This window comes from Loxodonta africana, chromosome 14, assembly GCF_030014295.1.
Source record: "Loxodonta africana isolate mLoxAfr1 chromosome 14, mLoxAfr1.hap2, whole genome shotgun sequence".
In the NCBI taxonomy this organism is placed as follows: Eukaryota; Metazoa; Chordata; class Mammalia; order Proboscidea; family Elephantidae; genus Loxodonta; species Loxodonta africana.
In genome coordinates, this window is record NC_087355.1 from 37,689,970 (window position 1) to 37,712,612 (window position 22,643).

Below are 22,643 nucleotides of genomic sequence, written 5' to 3' on the forward strand. Positions count from 1 at the left end.
GGTTTAACTTAACTAGTAAAAAACACCTGCCTTGAGCATCGTGCTCTTTTTAAGATCTACCTATATGAGATCAAATTGACAACGGCAACCTGAAAGATTAGATAGGAACTCAGGGGGCAGTGCATTTACGTTAATGGGGAGGAACGACTCAAAAAAGGAGGGTGAGAATGGTTGCATAACTTGAAGAATGTTATCAGTGCCACTGAATTGTACACGTAGAAACGACTGAATCCATGTATATTCTGCTGCGTATATTCTCAACAACAACAAAAATAAATATATTTTAAAAAACGTGCATAAGGCCTTGTAATGTAAATGGTAATGACCATCTCTATCACCAGTCCTATACAATGGCATAATTAACTACTTTTAAGCTTTCTTTTTCTGTTTTTCTAGTGGTTATTTCAATATCTCTAAAAAGTCTGCTTACTCTGCTCTGTTTTAGGTAATACTGTAAGTTTGGATCCCACACCTGTGTGAGGCACAGGTTTAAAATAAGAATTGTCAAGGAGGACTTTTTCCCTTTAGCCAGAGTCCAGGCAAACTTCCTTGTAGTTCTTTCTGTGTTGTTGGTTTGAATTTTTTGTAGACCACATAAGGATGCAATCTTTTTTTTTTTTTTAATGGAATTGCTTTGCTTGCCTATGTTCAAATTAAAACCAAAGGCCTTTAAATAATGAGACCAAAACCCCATCTCTTACAGCCAGGGCAGCCAGAGTTAACTCACCAAACACTCTCTGCCCTCTGCATTTCTACACTTGGGATTTTCCTTTTTTTTTTTGAAATCTCAGTTATGATTTTTAAAGTACATTTGCTATAGTTCATACAGAAAAAATTTTTAGATACTTGTAAAGCAAGAAAATACTGTTTGGTTTGTATCTCCATATTACTCACACCATGAGTTGCTGACTAATTTTTAAAATAAATTAGATTGTTTAACTTTGGATTCAACCACTTCATCAAAAAGAAACTTATCTGATAAATGATTGCATACATGACTTGACTTATGTAACTGACAAACATAAAGCTCTATCATTTTTTTAATTAGTGCAGTTTTTTCTTTAAAGTTTCTTACTTTTTTTGAAAATTGGTATACTTTGTTTTAAAAAGGCAAAGTTTTTTTTTTTTTTGTCTCATTAGTGCTTCGGAAATCATTCTGAATGAATTATCAAATATTTATGGGCCATTTTAGGAACTTCTCAGCTAATCTTCTAATTCTATAATTATATTTTTTAACTTAATATAAAAACCTCTAAACCAAGTCATGGGAAGGAAAGAGTTAATAGCAGGCTTGTGACTCATTCCCTCCCTATGTAGGACCCTCAGGGAAATAAATGACCCCTAGATCCCTTGTAAAATCCACCAGCCAGATCCTTGGAAATCCTATGGGGCAGTTCTACTCTATCCCTATAGTGTCACTATGAGTCAGAATCAATTCATTAGCAATGGGTTAAATCCCTTGTAAACCTGTTAATGCCATACTAGTGGAAAGACAGCAGGAATTCCCTATGTATAAAACGTATTTAGTAGGACATTGCTAGTGTGTCTAGATTGCTTATTATAAACAAACCTGGAATTTATGGATTTATGTGGCCTGGCTGGCTGGGTGGAGGGGGTATATAAGTTTGGGTTTTTTCCTGGAAAAGGATGTTTTATCTACGCCTGATAAGGGACTATATGCATTGAATCATTAATAAAATTTTGTATTAGGTAAGATCTAGGAATCTTGAGAGCTTGCTTTGACAATTCAATGCCTAGGATTAAGGATTAACACACCAAAAAAACCAAACTCGTTGCAGTCAAGTCGATTCCAACTCCTAGTGACCCTATAGGACAGAGTAGAACTGCCCCATGGGGTTTCCAAGGTGGGGCTGGTGGAATCCAACTGCTGATCTTCTGGTTAGTAGCTGAGCTCTTTAACCACTGTGCTACCACGGTTCCAAGCTATACTTTCACGATTAACACAGGTGAAAAGTGATAACAGATTTTATTTCAAGCATCTTTTGAAATGACTTCAAATATCTCCACAACCTGATTTGTCAGTAGAGTGCAATTAACATGGGCATTAACATTACAGATGATACTTTCCCTTTGTCTAGGTCAGGAGTCTCAAAGTTTGTAAAATGGACAACTGGAAAGAACTCTAGAATGAAATACATGAGTTTGGACTCATTTATCTTCACTTAGTAAACCTGTGAGTTTAGACAGTCACTTGACTTGATCTGGAAATGACAGGGTTGGGCAAAGTAATCTTTAGGTTTTCTTCTGAATTTAAATTCTGTGATTTTGTGTTGTTCTCAGAGAAGCTCTCCAACCATCAAAAAGAAGACAAGAGAAGGAAGAGGACTGCTTGTTCTGGCTGAAATGACTACTGGGATTTCACCAATAACGCTCTAATTTTTTTGTGCTGTATTGCTGCAGTAGTGTCTGCCAACATGAATAAAACAGATTATTCTTCAATATAAATCTAGTTGTTTGTCTAACTGAAACTTCTTGCAGACTCTTTCTGCCCTATGGCAGAATGTCCGAAGTCCCTTGCCTATCTCTTTGGTTTCATCTCTGACCTCTACTTCCTTCTACAACACGCTCTTGTTGAAGTGAATTACTTATGGTAACTTGAACTACTTTGCTTTTTCTCACCTCTGTCAATGTCTTTGTAATATTACCCCACTGCCTGAAATGCTCTTAAACTCATTGTCTATCTTGCTTAAGCTGGATATTTCTTTCCCCTGTCTCTTCTCTCCTCTCTTCTACCCCCAACAGATGTATAAATAATCCCTTCTTTGTTGTCCCTATTGTACCTTGTGCCAAACACATCTCTACTTTACCACTTCTCATTTTACAACTATTTCAAGGTCTATTTTTCCTATCAGAGCAGAGGCTATGCTTTGACCATTTTCATGTCCCTTGTTCCTGGCTCAGTGTGGGGCATTGTAGGTATACTGTGAATATTTGTTGAATGAATGACAAGAAAGAGAATGATAGTTTAGACCATCCTAGCCCTGGATTAAGAATAAAGAGGTGTGAATGATGTCACAGAGAAGCACTCAAGAGAAAAGGATGCCTGTATTAAAGAATTTGACATATGTAAGATAGCAACAGCTCCACCAAGCACCAATAAATCAGTGTATGATCACATATGCATGGGTGTAGACTTATAGGAAACTCTATGGGGCAGTTCTACTCTGTCCTATAGGGTTGCTATGAGTCAGAATTGACTCGACGGCACTGGGTTTTTTTTTAGGCTTATAGGTATATGAGTAAGTACCAGTGTATACATTTGTGAGAAGAGATAGAAGTATCTACAAAAAACAAAACAAAAAAACAAAACCAAATGCATTGCCATTGAGTTGAATCCGGCTCATAGCTACCCTACAGGACACAGTAGAACTGCCCCATAAGGTTTCCAAGGAGCAGCTGGTAGATTCTAACTTCTGACTTTTTGGTTAACAGAGAACTCTTAACCACTGTGCCACCAGGGTTCAATATCTATACTATATGTAAATACAAATATGTGTGTGCAGGCACATATATTCATTGAAAACTCAACTACAGATATTCCTTAAACAGAACAAAACACTTTTCAAGATTGGTTTTCTAGGTTTGAAGTTTAGGACCATAATATCATGGAACAACTCAGTCAATTGGCATGATATAATTCACAAAGTTCATGTTCTGCATCCTTGTCAAGTGAGTAGCATCTGGGGTGTTAAAAGTTTGCAAGTGGCCATCTAAGATACAACCATTGGTCTCTACTCTAAGAAGGTAACAAAAAAATCTGAGAGAAGAAACAAGTCTACAAGGCTGATAGCCTACATGAGCCATGACCTAATCTATCCTGAAACCAGAAGAGCTAGATAGTGCCTGGTTACCACCACTGACTGTTCTAATTGGGGTCACTATACATGGTCTCAAATAGAATGGGAGAAAAATGCAAAACAAAACTCAAATTCTTCAAAAAAAAAAAAAGACCAGACTAACTGGAGCAGTTGAGACCAGTGGACTCTGTGAGACTATCGTTCTGAGACACTCTTTAAACCTTGAACCGAAATTATCCCTTAAGATCACCTTTTAGTGAAATAGCAGAGTGGCATACAAAATAAAGGATATTACTCATAAGAATGGTGCTCTACTAAAAAACCATCAGTATGAGACCAAAAGGTCAACATTTACTCTAAAGCAAAGATGTGAAGATTAGGGGCCAGGGAAACTAGAGTACTGGAAATAGGACAGCCAGACCACAAAAAGAATGTTGACACATTGTGAAAAATTTAACTAATGTCACTGAACAATTTGTGTGGAAATTGTCAATGGAAACAAATTGCTGTGTAAACTTTCATGAAAACTCAATAAAATATTATTAAAAATGAAGAGGTGTTCTGTGCCGCAGATAGATTGTAAGAAGTGGAGAAAACGTCTCTGCAGGAACACAGTTGTTCTGGCCTCATTGGCTTTTTATCTGTAGTCATTGTAAGCAATACTTTGCCTTAGGCTGAGGCTAAGAGAACAGTGCTTAAGATAATGGTGTGTCCCAGGTGGGGTCTTAGGTTCAGTGAATATCGTATACAAATGGCACACAGTAATATATAATATCTATTATTATACATATGACTATATCTTGGAGTTCCCAGAAGAACAATTCTGTCTTGGAAGAAGTGCAGCCAGAATGCTTCTTAGAAGCCAGGTTGGTGAAAGTTCCTCTCAGGTACTTTGGACATGTTATCAGGAGGGACCAGCCCCTGGAGAAGGACATTATGCTTGGTAAAGTAGAGGGTCTAGAAAAAGAAGAAGACCCTTAACCAGATGGATTGACACAGTAGCTGCAACGATGGGCTCAAGCATAGCAACAGTTGTGAGGATGGCACAGGAGAGGGTAGTGTTTCGTTCTGTTGTATGTAGGGTCGCTATGAATTGGAACTCACTGGATGGCACCTAACAACAACTACAAATATAAAATATGATATGTGTTATACATGTTGTTGTTGTTGTTAGATGCTGTCCAGTCGGTTCCAACTCATAGTGACCCTATTTACAATAGCATGAAACACAACCTGGCCTTGTGCCACCCTCATAATCGTTGTTATACTTGAGCCCATCATGCAGCCACTGGGTCAGTCCATCTCATTAAGGGTCTTTCTCTTTGTTGCTGACCCTCTAATTTACCAAACATGATGTCCTTCTCCAGGGACTGGTCCCTCCTGATAACATGTCCAAAGTACATGAGACGAGATCTTGCCATCCTTGCTTCCAAGGAGCATTCTGGCTGTAGATCTTTCAAGGCAGATTTGTTTGTTCTTCTGGCAGGTCATGGTATATTCAATATTCTTTGGCAATACCATAATTCAAAGGCGTCAATTCTTCTTAGGTCTTCCTTATTCATTGTCCAGTTTTCACATGCCTGTGAAGGGATTGAAAATACCATGGCTTGGGTCAGGTGCACCTTAGTTTTCAAAGTGACATCTTTGCTTTTTAACACTTTAAAGAGGTCTTTTGCAGCAGATTTGCCCAATGGAATGCATTGTTTGATTTCCTGACTGCTTTTTCTATGGGCATTGATTGTGGATCCAAGTGAAATGAAATCTTTGACAACTTCAATATGTTTTCTGTTTATCCTGATGTTGCTTATTGGTCTGGCTGTGAGGATTTCTGTTTTCTTTATGTTAAGGTGCAATCCGTACTGAAGGCTGTAGTCTTTGGTCTTCATCAGTAAGTGCTTCATGTCCTCTTCACTTTCAACAAGCAACGTTTTGTTATTTGCATATCATAGGTTGTTAACGAGTCTTCCTCCAATTCTGATGCTACATTCTTCTTCATATAGTCCAGTTTCTCAGATTATTTGCTCAGCATACAGTTTGAATAAGTATGGTAAAAGTATACAACCCAAATGCACTTCTTTCCTGTCTTTAAACCATACAGTATCCCCTTGTTGTATTCAAACAACTACATCTTCTATGTATAGGTTTCTCATTGAGCACAATTAAGGGTTCTGAAATTCCCATTTTTTGCAATGTTATCCATAATTTGTTATGACCCACACAGTTGAATGCATTTTCACAGTCAATAAAACACAGGCACATATCTTTCTGGTATTCTCTGCTTTCAGCCTGATCCATCTGATGATATCCCTTGTTCTACATCCTCTTCTGAATCTGGCTTGAATTTCTGGGAGTTCCCTGTCGATGTACTGCTGTAACGGCTTTTGAACAATTTTCAGCATAATTTTACTTGTGTGCAATATTAATGATATTGTTCGATAATTTCTGTTGGATCACTTTTTGTTGGAATGGGCACAGATATGGATCTCTTCCAGTTGGTTGGCCAGCACCTATCCTCCAAATTTCTTGAGATAGGAAATTGAGCACCTTCAGCACTTCACCCATTTGTTGAAACATCTCAGTTGGTATTCTGTCAGTTCCTGGTGGCTTGTTTTTTGCCAGTGCCTTCAGTGCAGCTTGGGCTTCTTCTTTAAGTACCATTGATTCTTGATCATATGCTACCTTCTGAAATGGTTGAACATTGACCAATTCTTTTTGGTACAGCAGCTCTGTGTGTGCCTTCCATATTCTTTTGATGTTTCTTGTGTTGGTCAATATTTTCCCCACAGAATTTTTCAATATTGCAACTCAAGGCTTGAATTTATGCATATATAATTATATATATATAATTTGTGTAGGTTATACATATATAAACCAAACCTGTTGCTGTGGAGTCAATTCTGACTCATAGAGACTCACAGGGCAGAGTAGAACTGCCCCCACAGGGCTTCCAAGAAGCAACTGGTGGATTTGAATTGCTATATATATATGCAGCCCTGCTGGTGCAGTGGTTAAGAGCTTGGCTGCTAACCAAAACGCCGGCAGTTTGAATCCACCAGCCACTCCTTGGAAACCCTATGGGGAAGTTCTACTCTGTCCTATAGGGTCGCTATGAGTTGGAATCAACTTGACATCAACAGGTTATCCATCCATCCATCCATCCATCCATCCATCCATCCATCCATCCATCCATCCATCCATCCACCCACCCAACCACCCACCCATCATCTATCTATCTATCTATCTGTCTGTCTGTCTATCATCTATCTATCTATCTATCTATCTATCTATCTATCTATCTATCTATCTATCTATCTATCTATCTATCTATCATCTATCTATCAATCTATCTCTCTATCTCTATCTATCATCTATCTAATCTATCATCATCTATCTATCATCTATCTATCTATGTAAATTATAGCAATAATAGCCACGCTAAAATAAAAAGAATCATCATTATTAGCAAACATTACCATATTCTTAGAAGCCTGGGTAGCACAAGTGGTTTGTGATTGGTTGCTAAATGAAAGGCTGGCAGTGTGAACTCACCCAATGGCTTTGTGAAAGAGAGGCCTGGTAATCTGCTTCCATAAAAGATTGTGGCCAAGAAAACCCTATGGAGCAGTTCTACTCTGTCACATGGGGTTGCCATGAGTCAGGGGCTGACTTGATGGCAGCTAACAATGACAGCATATTCTTGGTGTGACTAGTAATTTAGTTTTAGCAAAGCATTATTCATAACACCAATAGTTTGTTTTAATTTTATTGATTTTTTAAGTTTTATGTTTACAAATATCTGTTAGCTTTATAGTTATATAAATATTATAAGCAAATAGAATTTATATCTAGCTTTAGGTTTAAACATATTTAAATATCATTCCTATATATTATTCAAGTCAAGGCTGGAGGAAGAGCTATAATAAGCTTTTTCGCTTAATAGGAATCAAGTTTGAGGAATGCTAACTTACTTTGAAGGAATCTTTAATGATAGAAATTTCAGGCATTTTGTCGCGAGGTGGTTTGGATGAGGAGGACTTTTAGCATTTCTCAAATCACTGTATCCTATGCTTTGGGAAGGGGCATAAGTTGCAACTTTTTTTCTGGCCAACTATTGGAAACAAGCTGAAAAACCAGCTAAAGTTATGATCCCTCCCATGTCCACTAAGGAAGCTAACATTTAAGGGATTCTTTGAGATCCCTCTGAATTAAATTCAAAAAACTATTAATAGTATTTCAATAAGAGAGAAGTAACCACTGAGTTATAAAGGGAATAACTGATTTATAGTAGATTAGCTCAAGCAATAACTTGAAACAACCTAAAGATTTTTATTTTCCTGGGGAAGAGAAGGTGCTGATTCTATATTTAGGAGAAGAAACACTGATAATAAATGTGAACACTGGCCAGATCCTAAAGAATTCATTATACTGAGTACATTATATTTAGTAAGGCAGGAAAGTAGATAATTAAAGTATGAGGACTTTTTTCAATTATAAGGCTTTTGAGGAAAAAGCACTAGGCATGTTGTTAGGTACACAACCACAACAATACGTTGTCATGTTACTCGGATTTTGACTCACATCTGCAAAATGGAAGCTCTAACAACTACCTCTTATGGATTTGGGGAAGATTACATAAGCTAATGAATTTGATGAGGTATAAAAATTTTCTGGTATAAATTAAGTGCTCAACAAATATCAGTCAATTAATTGAATAAAACAAATTGTGGTTCTGGAAAGCCCTTAAATTTAAAATACTAAAGCATAGAGTTTTATCGAACAGCAAATCCCACGGCACAATGGTTAAGCAATTGGCTGCTAACCAAAAGGTTGGCACTTCAACCCCACCAGTGGGAGGAAAATCTGGCAATCTATCCCCATAAAGATTACAGCCTAGGAAACCCTACTATGGGACTGTTCTACTCTGTTACATGGGGTTCCTATGAGTTGATAATCAACTCAAAGGAACTTAACAACAACAAACCTCTGAGTTCTTACTGAGTTTCAGGTATTTTGCTCCTGTGAGGTATATAAAAATGACCAAGACGTGGCTCTTGCCCTAGAGTCACTCACATTCTTGAGAGAGATAAAGATGTAGAAAAAATCACACATTCTATAATGGAAGTATGTGTTGTTTTTAGCTGCTGATGAATTGGTTCTGGTTCCAACTCATAGTGATTCAGTGTACAACAGAACGAAACTCTGCCCGGTACTGTGCCATGCTCACAATCACTGTTATATTTGAGCCCATTGTTGCAGCCACAGTGTCAATCCATCTTGTTGAGAGTCTTCCTCTTTTTCTAGAACCTCTGCTTTATCAAGCAAGGTGTCCTTCTCCAGGGACTGATCCCTCCTGATAACATGCCCAAAGTATTAAGATGAACTTTGCTTCTAAGGAGCATTCTGGCTATATTTCTTCCAAGATAGATTTGCTTGTTCTTCTGGCAATATTCAATATTCTCTGCCAGCACTGTAATTCAAAGGCATCAATTCTTCTTTAGTCTTCCTTATTCACTGTCCAGCTTTCTCATGGATATGAGATGATTGAAAATACCATGGCCTGGGTTAGGCGTACCCTAGTCTTCAAAATGACATCTTTGCTTTTTAACACTTTAAAGGGATCTTTTGCAGCAGATTGGCCCAATGGAATACACCGTTTGATTTCTTGACAGCTACTTCCATGGGTGTTGATTGTGGATTCAAGTAAAAAGAAATCTTTGAAAACTTTAGCATGTTCTCTGCTTATCATGATGTTGCTTATTAGTCCAGTTATGAAGATTTAGTTTTCTTTATGTTGAGGTGTGATCCGTACTGAAGACTGTAGTCTTTGATCTTCATCAATAAGTGCTTCAAGTCCTGTTCACTTTCAGTGAGCAACTTTGTGTCATCTGCATATTGTAGGTTGTTAATGAGTCTTACTCCAATCCTGATGCTGCGTTCCTCTCTTCACATAGTCTGGCTTCTCAAATTATTTGCTTAGCATAGAAAAATAAATGGTGAAAAGATACAACCCCGAGGCATAACTTTCCTGATTTTAACAGTATCCCATTGTTCTGTTTGAACGACTTCATCAATGTATAGGTTTTGCATGATCACAATTAAGTTTTATGGAATTCACATCCTATGCAATGTTATCCATAATTTGTTACGATCCACACAGTCGAATGTCTTTGCATAGTCAATAAAACACAGATAAACATCTTTCTGTTATTCTCTGCTTTCAGTCAAGAGCTATCTGACATCAGCGATGATATCTCTTATTCTGTATCCTCTTCTGAATCTGGCTTGAATTTCCAGCAGTTTAAAAAACAGTTGTACTGCTGCGACTGTTTTTTAAAAATTATCTTCAGCAAAATTTTACTTGTGTGTGAAATTAATGATATTGCTCAGTAATTTCCATATTTTATTGGATCACTTTTATTTGGGTTGGGCATGAATACGGACCTCTTCCAGTCAGGTGGCTAAGTAGCTGTCTTCCAAATTTCTTGGCATAGACCAGTGAGCACCTTTGGAGCTGCATCTCTTTGTTGAAACATCTTTATCGGTATTTCATCAATGCCTGGAGCATTGTTTTTCACAAATGCGTTCAGTGAAGCTTGGACTTCTTCCTGCAGTACCATCGGTTCTTGATCATATGCGACCTCCCGAAATGGTTGAACATCAACCAATCTTTTTTGTTACAGTGACTTTGTGTATTCCTTTGATCTACTTTTGATGCTTCCTTTGTCATTCGACATTTCGCCCATAGAATCCTTCAGTATTGCAACTCAAGGCTTGAATTTTTTCTTCAATTCTTTCAGCTTGAGAAATGCCAAACATGTTCTTTCCTTTTAGTTTTTTTAACTCCAGGTCTTTGCACATTTCATTATAATACTTTCTTTTGTCTTCTCCAGCTGCCCTTAGAAATCTTCCGTTCAGCTCTTTTACATGATGATTTCTTCTGTTTGCTTTAGCTTTTCTATGTTCAAAATCAAGTTTCAGAGTCTACTCTGACATCTATTTTGGTCTTTTCTTTCTTTCCTGTCTTTTTAATGCCCTTCTGCTTTCTTCATGTATGAAGTTCTCAATGTCATCCCACAACTCACTTGGTCTTTGGTCATTAGTGTTTATATGTCAAATCTGTTCTTGATATGGTCTCTAAATTCAGATGGGATATAATCAAGGTCATACTTTGGCCCTCATGGACTTATTTTAATTTTATTCAGCTTCAACTTGTACTTTCATATGAGCAATTGATGGTCTGTTCCACAGTCGGTCCCTCGCCTTGTTCTGACTGATGATATTGAACTTCTTCATAGTCTCTTTCCACACATATAGTGGATTTTATTTCTGTGTATTCTACCTGGTGAGGTCCACGTGTATGGTTGCTGTTTATGTTGTTGAAAAACAGTATTTGCAATGAGTAAGTTGTTGGTCTTGCAAAATTCCATCATTCCATATCTGGCATCATTTGTATCACCAAGGCTATATTTTCCGACTACCAATTCTTCTTTATTTCCCTCTTTCATATTCCAATAACTATCCTGATTGCATGTTTGATCAATTTCAGACTGCAGAAGTGAAAAAACTTCAACTTTTTCATCTTTGGCCTTAGTGGTCGGTACGTGAATTTGAATAAAAGTGATATTTAGTGGTTTTCCTTGTAGGCATATATATATTCCCCTGTCACTGACAGCATTGTACTTCAGGATAGATCTTGAAATGTTATTTTTGATGATGAATGCAATGCCACTCCTCTTTGATTTGCTCTTTCTGGCATAGTAGACTATGTGATTGTCTGACTGAAAACGGCCAATAGCAATCCATTTCATCTCACTAATGCCTAGGAGTTCAATCTTTACGCTTTTCATTTTTGACAACTTCCAGTTTTCCTAGATTCATACTTTGTACATTCCATGTTCTGATTATTAATGGATGTTTGCAGCTATTTCTTCTGATTTTGAGTCATCCCACATCAGCAAATAAAGGTTCTGAAAGTTTGACTCCATCCACATCAAGTATGTGAGCAGTGCTATATAAGGATAGAAGAGGAAGTGACTGAGTCTCCCTAGGTGTGAGTGGGTGGTAACATGGAGAGCAAAGCTCCGTGGAGGAGTGAATATCCATTCATGGCCATGATGGGTCTTTGAAGGATGAGAAATTTACTAAGCAGATGTAGAAAGGTAGGACATTCTAGACAACAAAAACGGCATCCCAGTTAATTAAGGTATTATGATAAATGGGAATTAATGTGGCCAGGACCATGCCCTCTGTGATATGCAACAAAGATTTGTTAATGTACTGTTGAATATTAACAATAAACATGAAATATATAAACGATTTTCTTTACATTAAATATAAGGGCAAGACCATATAGTTCCCAAAAGGGATGAATACACTGATTTGATGTTCTTGTTATTTCTCTAGGGCTAGCAAAACAAGCATTCAGTTAAAAAAAATACATTTTCCAAAGAAAACTTCTGAAGGTACTTATTTTTCTCAAGTTGATTACATTGAATATTTAATGCTCTTACAAAGTGGATTTATAGCAACTGGTATTTAGAAGATTTCCATCATAAAATATGTATAACACTATTTAGAAATATTCACCAGCGTGATTTTGGGTGATGACAAATTTATTTAGATTTTTTTTTCAATTCCCTGCAGGTGTAAGGTGACTAGATGTTACGCGACTCAGGTGACATGAAGAATTTCTGAAACTGAAGTGATTTTAAGTATAGTCTTTCAGTAAGTGGAAGAACTCTCTGTTTCTCTGATTATAATATTTGCATCGCTTTTAATTTATAATTAAAATGCATGAGCAGCAAATGTAACAGATATTAAGGGTAAAAATGCCTTCAGGAAATTGTTAATAAGTAGTGGCATCTGTGACTAATGAATGCTATATTGGTTTAGACTGTGACTAATAGAATAAATGTTTTGAAAAAAATCCTTATGTTCTTATTTTATAAACAGTAATGGGGTTGTGATGGATTTGTTATATGAATACGAATGAAGTAACTATGTGAAGTTTCTTTTACATTCTTTTACAAAGTTGATTAGCCTGCTTCAGTATTTGATTCCAGTTATCGACTACCATTACTTATTTATTTTTTATCATCTATAGAGCTAACTGAAAGCACTTCAGTTAATTGGACATCGTGATCTGTTGTTATGTAAGGAGATAAACAGTACAATCTGCAAAGAAGATTGTCTACATACAATTAGATTCCTAGCTAAGGTGCTTTTAACCAGACTGTTTTTTATATTCTAAATTTATCAATGATAAGGACCTAATGGTTAGGAATTTCTTTTTTTTTTTTTAGTAAGGTGTTCTTAGTTCTAATAAAAAACACATACAACTGCGAATGAAAATGGTTGTTTTATGAACAATGGCTGTTGGTTACCTCAGTAACACAAGCCGACACTTACGAAGCACGCATATTAATCTTCGACCCAAAATGAGGACGTAATTACTTTTCAACACTCAAATTTACCAATGACGAAAACTTCATTGGTCTCTTAGACCTGAAAGATGAATTTAATTTACAGCAATTTGAAAGTTTCCTGAGAATTACTATTAGTTCCTTATTCAGTAGCCAGAATCCAGTTTATCCTTGGGTTCCAGCCTTATGGTTCCTACTGTCTGCTGGATTTTTCATTTTGAACTTCTTATAATCACTTCATGGTCGACACACTTAAAAACAAATTTGTTACCAATCTAGCAGCTTCATCTGACTTCCTGTTTGTTAAAGGCGATGTCATTCCTCTAATTCCCTCTTTCATCCTTATTATTCTTATGTGAATTGGTCACTTGGTCCTTTGATTCTTTCTTATAAGACTTCTGCTCTTCCTTCTTTTTCATATCGTCTTCCCACCAATACAGTCTAAGCGTTTAAGGGAGTGCTTTTCTGCTGTAATAATTTCTGGGTTGGCCAGAGGAAGCTGTTTGCAATGCACCTGGAATCCAAATGGTTAGCCAGTGTGTAGGGGGAGAGGTAGAAGCCCACCCCTGAGTGGCAGTGACTAGTCCAGCAGAGCAGTTGTTTGAGCAGTGCTGTCCATATTCTTCTGTGCTATCAAAGAATCCACTGGCTTCACTGAATAGAGGCCAAAAACCAGTTGACTCTGACTCATGGCACCCCTGTGTGTGTCAGAGTAGAGCTGTGTTCCATAAGGTTTTCAATGGCTGCTTTTCAGAAGCAGATCACCAGGCCTTTCTTCTGAGGCATCTGCAGGTGAATTTGAACCTTTAAATTTTGGCTGGAAGCCAAGCTTGTTAATCTTTTTGCACCACCCAGGGACTGCTCAGTACGATAACTTCGCCCATTTTATACACCCTTGTCAAATTAATGTTTCTAAAAATTTTCAAGTCTTTCAAATATTATATGTCTTATAATACCTCTCTTATGCCTACAGTTTAGCTTGGAGGTCAGTAAGTTTCCAAATCTTGCTTTTGTCCCTATATGTCATTTATCGTATATTGCCACATAATACGCTTGTGTTCATCCATTTGTTGACCCATGAATTCATTTAGTCATTAAATGATTCTGTAACATAGTAATCTGAGACTTTGAAGGCCAGTCACATTAGATGTGTGATTTCTTGTAATGCCCATAACACCTCATCCGATAGGTTTTATTATTACTCTCAATTTTTAGATTTGAAAATTAAAACTTAAAGAAGTGATTTGTCCAAAGCTACATAGCTAATAAACAGGAAAGCTGGGACTCTGATGATAAAGCTATTACACTTTTGAGAACCTATCTACTGAGCATTGGAGATACAGAAATTAATGAGACATCCTGTCCTCCAAGAACTCACAGCTTACTGAAGGCCATAGACATGTACATGAACAGTGTAAGCGCCAAGATTCAGGGAACGCGGTTCATGCATTTTGAGCCCTTGCACTGCCTTCTAATATAGAAACCAGGGCTTCGAAGACATTTGTTCTGGTTTGAACCCCTGCTGAGAATTTGCATTTCTAACAAGTTGCTAGGTGATGCTAATGCTGTTGGTTAGGGACCAGTTCTGAGAACCACTAGTAGAGCAGTGGTTCTCAAATTTTATTATACGTAAGAATCACCTGGGGATCTTGTTAAAATGTAGGTTATGATTCAGTATATCTGGGATAGAAATGCAAATTCTCAGCAGAGGTGTAAATCAGAATGAAGGGGGTTGAAGCACTGTTAGAAACCAGTAAACCAGTTGCTGTTGAGTCATTTCCAAGCACAATTCCAATTCATTGCAATCTCATGTGTGTCAGAGCAGAACTGTGCTCCACAGGACTTTCAATAGCTGATTATTCAAAAGTAGATTGCCACCCCTTTTTCCAAGGCATCTCTGGTGGGCTTGAACTTCCATTCTTTTGGTTGGCAGTCAAACGCTAAACCATTTGTACCACCCAGCCACTCAATAATGTCCTGTTAAATAAATAAATGTATTAATGGGATGGGGCTTAAAAATACCCTAATTATTTAATTATAACTAAGATATGCAAATATATGTTAACCTGAAGCAAACTTTACTTTGAATATTCAGTAAAAATGGCCTGCATTTGTAACTATGTATAACTTTGAAACAATTGATAGTTTTCCTAGTGGACGCAGACTGAGGTTAGGTCTACAAGAGCATGGAAATGTAGAGAATTTGATGGTTATCTGTAAATCTGTATAATAAATGATTAACGAATCTTTTTGTGACGGTCTCTATTTCCTGATTTGTTACTGCACTTGATTTATAATTTTTAAAATTCTTCACCTCTCTGTGTAGATTACTACCAATTATATAATTCCAGTTATGTAAATTTTTTGTATGTCCATTTCCAATTTTACAGAATAACTGTAGGCAAAAGGTTTATGAATGTCAGCTACTACAACCCTTTGGCTCTTTGCAGTGTCCTGGAAGGAGACTTGTTTGTACGAATACAGAAAGTTTTAACAATGAACTTTCTCTTCTCAACATTTTGATATTTGATATATTCATTATTTGGATTAAAGTTGATGTATCATCATGAGTCACTAGAAAGAAGCAACGTGGCCTGGCAGGGAAGTAGTATATTTGAAATCAGAGAATGTGGCCAGTTTGGGCATTTACTAACTGTGTAGCTTTAGGCAAGTCATAACTTTTATGAACTGCAGTTCCTTCTGTAAAAAATTAAATCTCTTGAGATTTAATTAAGTGATATATTTGTGATAATGGTCTATACCTTAAAAAATGTTGAAAATTTAACTTTTTATGATAATTATAAATAACAGGTTAAAATAATTAACATATATTGAGCACCTTTTATGTGATATATGCTGTATTGTTGTTAGGTTTATTGTTGATTTTTGATTCATAGCAACCCCACGTGACAGAGTAGAACTGCCCACAGGGTTTCCTAGGCTGAAATATATATATATATATATATAAAATTGTACTTTAGGTGAAGGTTTACAGAACAAACTAGTTTCTCATTATACAGTTAGTATACATACTGTTTTATGACATTGGTTAACAACCCCAAGACATGTCAATCCTCTCCCTTCTCAAACTTGGGTTCCCTATTACCAGCTTTCCTGTATCCTCCTGCTTTCTAATCCTTGCCCATGGACTAGCATGCCCCATTAGTCCCTTTTTTTTTTTTTTTTTTTTATGTGCCTGTCCAATCTTTGACTGAAGGGTGAACCTCAGAAGTGACTTCATTACTGAGCTGAAAGGGTATCCAGGGGCCATACTCTCAGGATTTCTTCAATTTCTGTCGGCCAGCAAGTCTGGTCTTCTTTTCGAGTTAGAATTTTGTCCTAGATTGTTCTGTAGCTCTGTCCAGAACCTCTATTGTGATCCTTGTCAGAGCAGTCAGTGGTGGTAGGCAGGTACCATCTAGTTATACTGGACTCAGTCTGGTGGAGGCCGTGGTAGATGTGGTCCATCAGTCCTTTGGACTAATCTTTCCCTTGTATCTTTAGTTTTCTTCGATCTTCCTTGCTCCCTAAGGGGTGAGACCAGTGGAGTATCCTAGATGGTTGCTCACAGTCTTTTTAAGACCCCAGAGGCTACTAACCAAAGTAGAATGTAGAACATTTTATTTATAAACTATGTTATGCCAATTAAGGTAGATATTCCCAGAGACCACGGTCCCAATAGCCCTTAGCCCAGCAATTTGTTCCCTCAGGTAGTTTGGATGTGGCTATGCAGAGTCCATGATCTTGCCTTGTACAAGTTGTGCTGGCTTCCCTAGTATTGTATGCTGCCTTACTCCACCACATTAGCACTTATCTATTGTCTATTTAGTGTTTTTCCATCTCCACCCCTCCTCACCCTCATAACCATCAAAGATTGTTTCTTTTTGTGTGTAAACCTTTTCATGAGTTTTTACAGTAATGGTCTCATATGATATTTGTCCTTTCATGATTGACTTATTTTACTCAGCATAATGTCCTCCAGATTCATCCATGTTATGAGATGTTTCACAGATTCATCCTTGTTCTTTATCATTGTGTAATACTCGATTGTGTGTATGTACCACAGTTTTGTTATCCATTCATCCCTTGATGGGCATCTAGGTTGTTTCCATCTTTTTGCTATTGTGAACAATGCTGCAATGAACACGGGTGCGCATATGTCTATTAGTGTGACGACTCTTATTTCTCTAGGATGTATTCCCAGGAGTGGGATTGCTGGATCATATGGTATTTTTACTTCTAGCTTTCAATGGAAGTGCCATATCGTTTCCCAAAATGGTTTTATCATTTTGCATTCCACCAGCAGTGCATAAGAGTTCCGAACTCCCTGCTGCCCCTCCAACATTTGGTATTTCCAGTTTTATTGATTCATGCCAGTAATGCCGGGGTGAGATGGTATCTCATTGTGGTTTTGATTTGCGTTTCGCTGGTGGCTAAGGATAGTGAGCATTGCCTCATGTGTCTGTTGGCTGCTTGAATGTCTTCGCTGGTGAAGTGTCTGTTCATTTCCTTTGCCCATTTTGTAATTGGATTATTTGTCTTTTTATTGTAGAGGTGTTGGGTTTTCTTGTAGATTTTAGAGATCAAAACTTTGTCTGATTTGTAATAGCCAGAAAATTTTTTCCAGTCTCTAGGTTCTCTTTTTACTCGTGGTGAAGTCTTTTGATGAGCATAAGTGTTTAATTTTTAGAAGATCTCAGGTATCTAGTTTATCTTCTGGAGTTTGTATGGTGTTGGTTGTGGTTTTTATCTTGTTAATGCAGTGCGTTAGGGCCCCTAGCATTGATCCTATTTTTTCTTCTATGAACTTCATAGTTTTTGGCTTTATATTTAGGTCTTTGACCCATTTTGAGTTAGTTTTTGTACATGGTGTGAAGTATGGGTCCTGTTTCATTTTTTTGTTGATGGACATCCAGTTTTGCCAGCACCATTTGTTTAAAAGACTGTCTTTTCCCCATTTGATGGACTTTGGGCCCTTGTTGAAAATCAGGTGACTGTAGGTGGATTGATTTACATCTGGGTTTTCAACTCTGTTCCACTGGTCAATCTATCTGTCATTGTGCCAGTACCAGGCTGTTTTGACTACTGTGGCTGTACAGTAGGTTCTGAGGTCAGGTAGTGTGAGTCCTCCTACTTTCTTCTTCTTCTTCAATGGTGTTTTTACTTATCCAAGGCTTTTTTTTTTTTTTTAAGGCTACTTCCCTTTCTATATAAAGTTAATGGTAAGTTTTTCCATCTCTTTAAAGAATGTTGCTGGTATTTGGATTGAGATGGCATTGTATTTGTAAATCTCTTTGGGTAGAATTGCCATTTTCACAATGTTGAGTCTACCTATCCATGAGCATGGTATGTTTTTCCATTTATGTAGGTCTCTTTTGGTTTCTTTCGGTAATGTTTTGTAGTTTTCTTTGTATAGGTCCTTTACATACCTGGTTACATTTATTCCTAAGTGTTTTATCTTTTTAGGGGCTATTTTAAATGGTATTGTTTTAGTGATTTCCTTTTCATCATTCTCTGTATTGGTGTATAGAAATCTAACTGATTTTTTGTGTTTATCTTGTATCCTGCTACTCTCCTGAAACTTTCTATTAGTTCCAGTAGTTTTCTCATGGAGTCTTCTGGATTTTCTATGTATAGCTTCATATCATATGCAAATAGGGACAGTTTAACTTCTTCATTACCAATTTTGATGCACTTTATTTCTTTTTCTTGCCTTATTGCTCTAGCTAGAACTTCCAGCACAATGTTAAATAGAAGTGGTCATAAAGGTCATCCTTATCTTGTTCCTGTTCACAGGGGAATGTTTTCAGCCTCACTCTGTTAAGAACAATGTTGGTCATTAGTTTTGCATAGATGCCCTTTATTACGTTGAGAAATTTCCCTTGTATACCCATTTTATTGAGAGTTTTTTATCAGGAATGAGTGTTGGACTTTGTAGAATGCCGTTTTTTGCATCGATTGAGATGATCAGGTGATTCCTTTCTATTCTTGTATTTATGTGGTGGATTACATTGATCGATTTTCTAATGTTGAACCATCCTTGCATAACTGGTATGAATCCTACTTGGTTGTGGTGTATTATTTTTTCATATGATGTTGAATTCTATTGGCTACAGTTTTGTTGAGAATTTTTGCATTTGCATTCATGAGAGATATTTTCTTTTTTCACAGTGTCTTTGCTAGATTTTGGTATCGGGGTTACAGTGGCTTCATAGAATGAATTCGGCAGTATTGCCTCCTTTTCTACATTCTGAAATAGTTTGGGTAGTGCTGGTGTAAGCTCTTCTCTGAATGTTTGGTAGACTTCTCTAGCAAAGCCATCTGGGCCAGGGTTTTGTTTTGTTGGGAGATTTTTTTTTTTTTTTTTTAAATAACCTTTTCAATCTTTTCTCTTGTTATGGGTCTGTTCAGATTTTCAACACCATTTTGTGTTAGTTTGGGTAGGTAGTGTGTGTCTAGAAATTTGTCCATTTTCTCTAGGATTTCAAATTTGTTGGAGTATCATTTTTCATACTATTCTTTTATGATCCATTTTATTTCAGTTAGGGCTGTTGTAATGTCCCCCGTTACATTTCTTTTTTGGGTTGTTTGTGTCCTCTCATGTTTTTCTTTTATCAGTTTGGCCAGTGGTTTGTTGATTTTGTTGATTCTTTCAAAGAACCATCTTTTGGTTTTGTTGATTCTTTCTATTGTTATTCTATTCCATTTATCTCTGCTCTGATCTTCATTTTTTCCTTTCTTCTGGTGGCTGTGGGCTTTTTTTTGCTGTTCTCTTCCTATTTGTTTAAGTTGTGTAGCTAATGTTTTGATTTTGTCCCTTTTTTTCTGTTTTGATGTGTACATCTATTGCTATAGTGACATCTGAGGCTACCTTTGCTGTGTCCCAAAGGTTTTGGTATGAAGTGTTTTCATTCTTGTTTGATTCTAGGAATTTTTTTTATTCCCTCTTTGATTTCTTCTATTACCCAGTGGTTTTTTAAGCACGGTGTTATTCAGTTTCAATGTAATTGATTTTTTCCTTGCTCTTCCTGTTGTTAGTTTCTACTTTGATGGCGTTGGGATCACAGAAGACACTTTGTATTATTTCAATGTTTTGGATTTTGTAGAGGGTTGCTCTGTGGCCTAAGATGTAATCTATCCTGGAGAACATTCCATGTGCATTGGAAACGAATGTGTACTTTGCAGTTGTTGGGTGGATTGTTCTATATATGTTTATGAGGTCAAGTTGGCTGATTGTGCCCTTTAGCTCTTCTGTATCTTTGAGGAGTTTCTTTCTAGATGTTCTGTCCTTTACTGAGAGTGGTGTGTTGAAGTCTCCTGCTATTTTTGCGAAACTGTCAATTTCTCTTTTTAGTGCTGTTAGAGTTTGTTTTATGTATTTTGGAGCCCTGTCACTGGGTATGTAGATATTTATTATGGTTAAGTCTTCATGATGGATTGTCCATTTAGTCATTATATAGTGCTCTTCTTTGTCTTTTATGGTGGATTTTGTTTTAAAGTCTATTTTATCTGAGATTAGTATTGCCACTCCTGCTTTTTTTTTGGCAGTTATTTGCTTGATATATTTTTTTCATCCTTTGATTTTTAATAAATTTACATCTTTTTTTCTAAAGTGTGTCTCTTGTAGACAGCATGTTGATGGATCCTATTTTTTAATCCATCCCTTCACTCTGTGTCTCTTTAAGGTGCATTTAAGCCATTTGCATTCCATGTAATCATTGATAGGTGTGAGTTTATTGCTGTCATTTTGTAGTGCTTTTTTTTTGTGGTGCTAACATTTTCTTTGCTCCTGTTACTCTCCTGTGCTGAGTTCCTTTTGTTTGTGGATTTCTTTTGTTTTTGTAGATTTTGTTTTTATTGAGACTTTATGTTTGTCTTCTTTGTTTTGACGAGTAGGTTTGTTAACTTTTCTTGTGTTTACCTTGAAATTTACCCTTATCTTCCTAGGTTTGAACCAGTCTATTATTACTTGGTATCACCTTGCCTTCCTCTGCATTAGAAAGTTCTATACCTACACAGTTTAGTCCCTTTTATTGTTCTGACATTATCATTTACAGATTAATGTCTCTGGTTCCCTGTTGTAATTCTTTTGGCTTTGGATAGTCCTTGAGAGTTCATTTCCTAGGCTTGTATCTGACTGGTATGCGCTGGTGTCCTAGATTCAGGCTCTGGTGTGATGTTGTTTGTTCTCAGACCGAAAGGCTCCCTTTAATAATTCCTTTAAGTTTGGTTTGGTTTTTTACATATTTCCTTAATTTCTGTTCATCTGGAAATGTCCCAATTTCTCCATCATATTTGAGTGAAAGTTTTGCAGGATATATTACTCTTGGTTGGCAATTTTTTTCTTTTAAGGTTTTATGTGTGTAGTCCCATTGCCTTCTTCCCTGCATGGTTTCTGCTGAATAATCAGAGTTTAGTCTTCTTGTTTCTCCTCCGTATGTGACTTTTTGTTTTTCTCGAGCTGCTTACAGGATTTTTTCTTTGTCTTTGGTTTTAGTGAGTGCGATTGTGATATGCCTTGGTATTTTTCTTTTCAGGTCTATCCTATAGGGTTTGTTGAGCTTCTTAGATGGTCAGCTTTTCATCATTCATGATATTAGGGATGTTTTCTGTCAGCAATTCTTCAATGATCTCTGTGTTTTCCGTTTCCTATCCCTGTTCTGGAACTCTGATCACTTGCAAATTTTTGCTTTTGATTCTCAGGGTTTCTCCACTTTTCTTTGTTCTTTTTCCTGATTTTCTTTGTTCTTTTTTCTGATTTTTCCTCAAAGTTGTGTCCAAGTGTCTTCAATTTTGCTGATTCTGTCTTCCATCGTTTCAAACTTGCTCCTTAACCCTTCTATGACACTGCCCTTTCTGAAATCTTGTTGTTTATCTTTTGGATTTCTAATTGTTATTTTTGTATGATTTCTAGTTGTGAGTTTATTTTGGCATTATTTTCCTGAATTGCTCCATTTTTTGGTCTGTATTTTCCATGAATTTGTCTGCCTTTTCCATAAATTTGTCTATTTTTTCCTCACCTTTGTCTATTTTTTGCTTCAGCTCTTGTATTGCTCTGAAAATTAGAAATTTGAATTTCCTCTCAGGTAGTTCTAGTGCCTTTTCTCGTACTGGAATGTCATCTGGCATTTTATTTTGGATGCCTACTGGAACCATCCTGTCTTTTTTTTTTTTATGTTTTGATATTATCTGATGTCTTTGGGACATTCAGTAGCTATTTTCTTCATTTCTTGATTGTAGATTTGTTCGTTTCATCCTGCTTTTTTGTTTTATTTGGTTATGTCTAAGCAGGTGAGCTGTGCACTCTTTGTTGTTTGCTCATCTGTAGTCACAATACTTTTCACCTCCTTGTCCAATGGGCATGGCCAGTCATTCAGCTATGGTGCAGCAGGGCAGGTCCAGC